The sequence below is a fragment of the Psammomys obesus genome, unplaced genomic scaffold (genome assembly GCF_907164565.1).
Source record: "Psammomys obesus unplaced genomic scaffold, mPsaObe1.curated_primary_1811, whole genome shotgun sequence".
In the NCBI taxonomy this organism is placed as follows: Eukaryota; Metazoa; Chordata; class Mammalia; order Rodentia; family Muridae; genus Psammomys; species Psammomys obesus.
The window spans coordinates 25,609,723-25,616,976 of NW_026585504.1; the positions used below are offsets into that span (position 1 = coordinate 25,609,723).

A 7,254-nucleotide genomic window follows, 5' to 3' on the forward strand; every position below is an offset into this window, starting at 1 on the left:
CCAACCAACCAACCAACCAACCAACCAACCAACCAACCAACCAACCATAATAGTGAATATCCTGAAATAGCAATCAAGCTCTTGGGCTTAAGAAACTCAAATACTAGAGCTGATTATGATTTGATTTTTATAATGGCTGTAGCACAGTTTTTAGGTTGGATCAGAGAAATGGGCAGGAAAGGATCTTTCTGAATAGCATTAGGGTAATAATGGGAGGTTTAGCTTGGAAACTCCTTTAAGGAAAAGCAATCTCGTCTGATAGTCTCTTGCCAGTGAAAAGTGATGCACCCCAGCTGGTCTCTACCTGCATCTGAGAGATACACTGGTTTATTCTGAAGGTTGCAGTGACTAGCTAGTATGTTATCTCAGAAGGAGAAAACAATATACACTACTTATTTATTCAGAGGTCCTAGTCTCTGATCTCTTAATGACACGCAAATTTAAAGAACACCAATAAATGCATACACTGTACACAAGAACAAAAGGAAACCAACAAAAACCAATAACTTGAAAGGTTCAACTATCCCCGAAACAATCTAGAATCCAGAAATCATGACACTTCTCCTTCTTCTGCAAAATGTGTGTACACACACACACACACACACACACACACACACACACTCACAGACTTACTTTTACACCCTGCTCCCCCAAATAACATTTAAGTAGGAACTATTTCTTCTGCTTGCAGCATTCCTTAATTGCCAGTATTTTATTGTATAGGGTTGCGGTCTTGTGGTTTTTCCCCTGTCCACATGTAGCATGTTTATTATGGTGTCATTTTCAGTTCATATTAGGCAGTCAGCTGTAATGTACGACATCACAGGTGTAGGTGACATCATTAGGAGACACAGTCTTATAGCAAACCCCTTGATCCTCCAATTTAATTCCAGCACTTAGAAAGCTGAATTAAGGATAGCTGTTGAGTTCTAGGCCAGGCTGGGTTCCAGACTGAAGAAAGGTTGGGCATGTGGTGCAATTTTAATCCCAATTTGGGAAGCACAGGCAGACAGATCTTGGTGAGTTTGAGGCCAGCCTGTTGTACAAAGTGAGTTCCAGTCAAGAAGGGCTACATAGACCCTGTTTGGTTAAAAAAGAAAAGGAAAAAAAAAAAAAAAAAAAAAGGAAGGAAAACAACACAAAACATCTAGAAGAGAGCTTGAAGTGAGCTACTTAGTAAGGGACCACACCTGTGCCTGTTGAGTTCCAGTCTGTGAGCTGCTGTGAGGGGTCCAGTCCTTGCTATCCCTTTCTCCAGTTACCACACCCTTTAGTAGCACATCAGAGTATACGTGTATGAGACTGGGTTTATGTGGCACCTGTGGGCTCAAGATACTTGCCTCTGATGCTCTGTCAAGGCCAGTGCCTGTTCTGTCTTTGCTAATAGCATTCAAGTTACAGGATCAGCCTGTAACTACTGAAAATAAGCAAAGAAAAACTATTAAACTAAGTCTTTACTAGAGCCCAGGCTGAGAGCATAGTTCTTAATATTGGCATCACAAATAAATAAATTTGAGGGGATGGATTATTACTTAGATCAATTTGCTCAATTAACAATGGATATATGTCAAATATCATACTGTATTGCACAAATATATTCAATTATTATCTGATAATGCCAATAACAACATAAGTAGGAAATACCTACCACCAGTTGAGTAACGATTTGAAGGTGAAAAAGCACTATGTAGAGATTCTGAGGTTTATTTTCATTAAAAAAATGCCTAATGAAAAACGCTAGGATGGTTTTGGTGTGTTAGTTAAAATAAAATGAATAGTTTCAAACATAGGGATTAAATAACTGAGGCATATACTTTGACTAAACCGTAACTAAAATATCCTGAAATATGTACAGATAAGATACTATGAAATAGCCCGATCAACAAGAGAGAAATCATGCCTGATACTGAAAACTTAATCAACCACCCAGGGCTAGTGAACTCATGGATCTTGGAGGAGCATCTACAATCACTTCACTAAACTAGCACAATCCTAACTACATTATAAATATCTTCTACCCATAGGTAAGTGTAGTCTTCACCTCCGATTTCTTCGCCATAGATGACGATTACAAAACACTACAGCCAATCAAAATGCAGAGTTATGGAGTCAGTCCCAGTAGAAACATCTACAAAACAACTACCACACTGAAGGCTCAGGGATCACTGGGAAGAGGTGGTGGAAAATCACAAGAGCCAAAGAAACAAGGAGTATGCAGTGAGACTGTTTCTCCCAGGAATATAAAAAAATAAAACCACAAATCTTCACCAACATGACTACCTAAATTTCAGCTGACCAAGGATGACAAGGAATATACTAAAGCCTAGTAGGTCTCACCCCTATGCAAAGAAGGACAAATAGCAGGAGTTGACTCTCCTTCCACATGGATTCTGAGGATCAAATTAAAGTGATCAGGCTTGGCAACAAGTGCCTTTATCTGCTGAGCCACCTTGCTGGCCCATGCTTGTATATTTCAGGTGGCAAGTATAAGAGTCTTTGCACAAGCTTACTGCTCTTACAATAAGCTTGTGCAAAGTGGAGGCTGATGGAGCTGCAAGGCTAGTTTTTGGCATGGTCAATTTAATTAAATCATTTATTTCCTTTATAACTGTTTAGTTTTAAATGCCTGGATGTAATTTTATCTGTAGAGCCTAAGGAATGCTCAAGGGAATCTGCTTTCTTGTGCTGCAGCTAGAGAACAGAGAGGAATAGGAAATAAGACCAGTCTTTCTTAAAATCTACAATAGGTTGAGACACAAAGCTACATTTGACATTATACTTTTTAAACTCCTTTAAGAGACTGTCAAAATTTCTTCCAAAAATGTTACTTGAATAACAGTCTTTTAAAATAACTACAAAAATTTCCAATTAGCTTCAAACTCTTTTAGCCCTCATTAAAGATTTTGAAAGCTTGGTCTCACCCATAACTAGTTTTATCTTTTTACAAAATGAACGACTAATCATATTTTTAAAGAGTCACGTATTTTACTACCTACTGAAAACAAGAAAGTGAATAAAACGGTCTTCCCTCCATGCTAGTGACTGAACCTAAGACTTGTGCCCTCCCACACAACTCCACTCACAGTGCAGTTTTCTTAATAGAATTCCTAGGACAGATAGAATAATCAGATGTAAAGACCAGGCACTGTGATACATCTGTAGTTGCAGCTTCTGAGCAGGCTGAGGGCAGACAGATTAAACCCAGGTACTGGAGACCAGTGTCTGTAACACTGAGACCACCAATTCAATGAGAAATATATTTAACAGGTTTTTGCTCAAAACTTCATGTGCTTTTTCAAACATGTAAAATGTAAACATTTTACATGTTTATTACATTTTACTTATCATGTGTGTTTTAATATGTCTGTGGGCACATGCATAACAGCATGCATGTGGAGGTCTGCGGACAAGTTGTAGGAATCAATTCTCTATCACAGGGATCCCAGGAATGTACCTTTATCCACTAGACCATGTCACTGCTCCCTGAAATATAGTTCTTAAAGGTAAAAAATATTCCAAGTATACTGATGCCCTCAGAAATTAATGATATCACTCCTACATTAAAGTGACGCTTTCTTGTTCTAACATGGGTAACCAAGGGTATATACTTGATTCTGTATCAAGTGTGGAGACTATGTTTAATATGAAACAGTTATTGTTTGTGGAATGAAATGATGATTTGTAAATTCTTTTCCGACAATGATCCGAGGATAGCAGTATAGTCCCTAATCAATTTTGTGACATTTAGTCTTAAACGGTATATTGTTAAAGTAGAATTAAAAGAGCCAGTGGTGAGATTTCTTTGGTGGGAATAAGTCTATTGAGCACCACAGAATTCCAATCCATTCCAGAAACAGTGGGTATGAAGGGAATGATTGAAGGGGCTATAGCTGGTAATATTTAAACTCAGGATTAGAGTAGATGATATTTAAGAGCCTTTCCTGCTCCAAAATTGTATGATTATTCTGTATATTAACAGACAAGAGGAAAAATAAATGCTGAAATGATTGATAGCAAATGGAATTGTTATTTTATACCTCTAGAGTTCTCAAATATATAATTAACAATTAATAAAATTATATAAAATACATAGAACCCAAAAGGTAATTTACCCACGTATAGACCGTGAGAAGTGTCCTCATAAAAATTGAAATTACACTCAGTGGCTGACTCTATGATCACCTCCCCCTGAGCAAGGAGCAGCCTTACTAGGCCACAGAGGAAGACAATACAGCCAGCCCTGATGAGACCTGATAGGGTAGGGTCAGATGGAAGGGAAGGAGGTCCTCCCCTAGCAGTGGACTTGATGAGGGGCATGGGAGGAAAAGAGGGAGGGAGGGTGGAAATGGGAGGGAATGAGGGAAGGGGCTATAGCTGCGATACAAAGTGAATAAATAAACTGTAATTAATATAAAAAAGGAAATTAAAAAAAATGAAATTCCGTAATTAAAAAAATTTAAAGATATTTAGCTGGCATTAAGGATCATATAATTCAAGATATGTCAATATACCTGTATTATGTAATGACTGCAGCAACGATTTAACAGTTGGTCAACATGCACTCCCCATCCTGTGAATTGCAATTTAGTTTCTATGTTTGGATTGGTATCTATTTCCCCACTCCTCACTAAGTAGTAAACACTGCTTTCCTCTGCAGTGTGTTTTCCTGGAAACCGCAGAGCTCAGCAGAATTTTTTTTACTAAAGTAGGAGTGAAGTATGAAATTTCACTACCGATTTTTAAATGTTTTTCTATCACACAAACTATTCTTAATAAGTACGATACAAAGATTTGCATTAGGTCAATATGGTGATAATCAGCAATGGTGAGGATTAGGAGTTACTCTCAAGATTATGGCAAGCATTGCATACACCTGTCATTAAACCCTCATAATACTCACGCAAGGTTGGCTTACAAATACAGGGGCTTCTGTTACTACTAAGGAGACAGGCAGTGGGCCCAGGTACAAATACAGACCTCAAAAGTAAGCAATAGAAAAGACCGCTTCCAAACTGGGGTAGAGAGGTGTAATGACATAGCTATTTATTCTTTCAAACTCAAGTAGAAAATTCTGATCCAACACTGCTGAGAATAGGGAACTTTCCTCATTTAGTTTTTATCTGCCTTAATCCTTCCTGAAAGTTAACTTTAGGGTCAGTGCCACTGAGCTGACTGAGTTACAAACATCAGGGTAGAATGACAGGTTGCCCTGGGGGAAGATCAGCAGTGATAGTGCGCTATATATATATTTTTTTTCTGTTACCTTTCATAGGATTAACTGCACAGTCACTCTGTTGTGTCTTTATTGAGTTGAGGTATGATTATAGCGGAACAAGATCCCCTTGAAAATGAAAAATCTTGCATATCTGTAAACACTGATTCAATGAGAACACCTCTCAAGGCAAATCATTTTTGTTTACTAAAGTATTTCTTATGAGACACTGAATTTAATAGCAAGTACTATTTATCATTTGTGTGGCTTTCGTATTCTCTAACATCAAAGTTCGAGAAAACCTTCCAAAACCCAAGGTGGGAACTGGAGGAGGTGGGATGACATCACCAATAAAATTACTTCCAGTCCAATAATCCCCTTTCATATTATAATGAGCAACAGTCAGCTTTGAGTTCTTTGTAAGGGCAAGACCAAGGAGCTCCTAAGGGAAAGAGATGCAGAAACAGCGGAACCTGGGGCTGTTTCTGGCCTCCAGGTGGGCACTCAGGGCCGGCCATGCCCAATACACGACTGGGCTCCGGACTGACCAGACAGCCTCACTGCACAAAAGCTCCTCCTCGCTGGTCAGCAGAGCCCAGGAGTCGCACAGTCAACGTGTGTCTCCCAGGCAGGATACTCCGAATTTGGAATCCGGAAGGAACCTCACACTTAAGGAGGCTGGACTCTGAGAGTCCTCAGTCCAGGTCCGGGAAAGGGGCCAGTTACCCTTTAAAGAGTGCAGGTTCCTCCCGGGGCTCGAAGGCGAAGCCCGGGACCTCGGCGCTGGGAACCGCTGGCCGCGTCCCGCACACTCGGGCGCGCAGTCCTTCCAGGCGCAGTGCCACGGGGACCCTCGTCCCGCACCTCCCGCCGAAAGCGGGTCGGCGGACTTGACCGCAGACGCCCGATCCTCCACGCCGGGGACCCCCGAGTCACCCCGCGCGTGCCGGACGCGGGGTCCACTCCACTCACCTCGAAGAAGTGACAGCGACACCTCGGCGGAAAACGGCTTCCAGGCGCCTCGGACTCAGCCACAAATTCAAACCCAAGCCAGCTTCCCCAGCTATCCATTTTATTGGCTGCCGCTCTGCTGACGTCATCACGTCGGACGTGGCCTCGGAGTCTCGCTTTTTGGCGCCAGAGCCTGGGCCTCGCAGGCCGCAGGGGAAGCGGCTTTTCCTGGCGTCGCCGTGGCAACGCGCGCGGTTGTTTCCGGGAGCGGTGGCGGAGGTGGGCGGGGCTGGGGCCGAGGGTCAGGTCGGGAGCAGCCACCTGGGAGGGCTGCTGTGGGCTCCGACCCGGGGCTTGGGGCTTGATGGGCTGTACTAGTGGTGGTGTGTTGAAGGGCTGGGGTAACTTTGCTCTTTTCCTTTCCTGATTCATCAGGGTTCCAAGGAATGAGATCTCATTCTGTGGAAGGTGTGGGACCTCCACCTGAATTAATTGGGAGTCCGGGTCTTCTGGCTCCAGGTCCCAAGTCTTTTGTCAGGGCTTCCTGGTCTGCTCCCCTTATTGCTCATTGAGGATATTTGGTATTTGACGGCGTTTAACATGCTACAAGTATAACATTACAAAATAAAGTCACCGATATTGGGCTGGGACATTATTGGATCAGGTGATTTTTTTGGGTTCCATATTATACTATTTCTGAATGTATACTTCAGAAAGGAAAATACATGGAAATATGGGAAATGTTTTTATTAAGATAACTCATTTTCAGTTTGGAAGGATATTTTATGCTTTATATTATTTATGTGGTTGGCTAGACAAGCCTCCCGAGCTCACATTTTCAGCCCTTCAGAAAAATTTAGTATTACGATCTTAATTTCATTGCCATTGTTTAGATGACTACCCATTTAGTAAGCAATTATTAATTGCAGATTTTAGGAGCATATAACTACACCATGAAGGTAATATTCTTTCCCTCCTGAAGTTTAGATTCCTGTTGATTGAATATCGCTGAAAAATAGGATGTTACAGTGCAGAGCATTATCTATCTATCTATCTATCTATCTATCTATCTATCTATCTATCTATCTATC

At 41.3% G+C, this 7,254-nt stretch overlaps 1 protein-coding gene across 1 annotated transcript in view; it reads left to right on the plus strand.

The window, feature by feature from the left end:
• Nucleotides 1-6,350: 6,350 nt before the first annotated feature.
• Nucleotides 6,351-7,254, plus strand: part of Mettl15 (methyltransferase 15, mitochondrial 12S rRNA N4-cytidine) — a 187,268-nt gene continuing 186,364 nt past the window's right edge. Inside the window, exon 1 of the mRNA XM_055599252.1 lies at nt 6,351-6,442. The gene's annotated coding sequence lies outside the window, so the exon portion shown is untranslated. The remainder of the gene's footprint in view (nt 6,443-7,254) is intronic.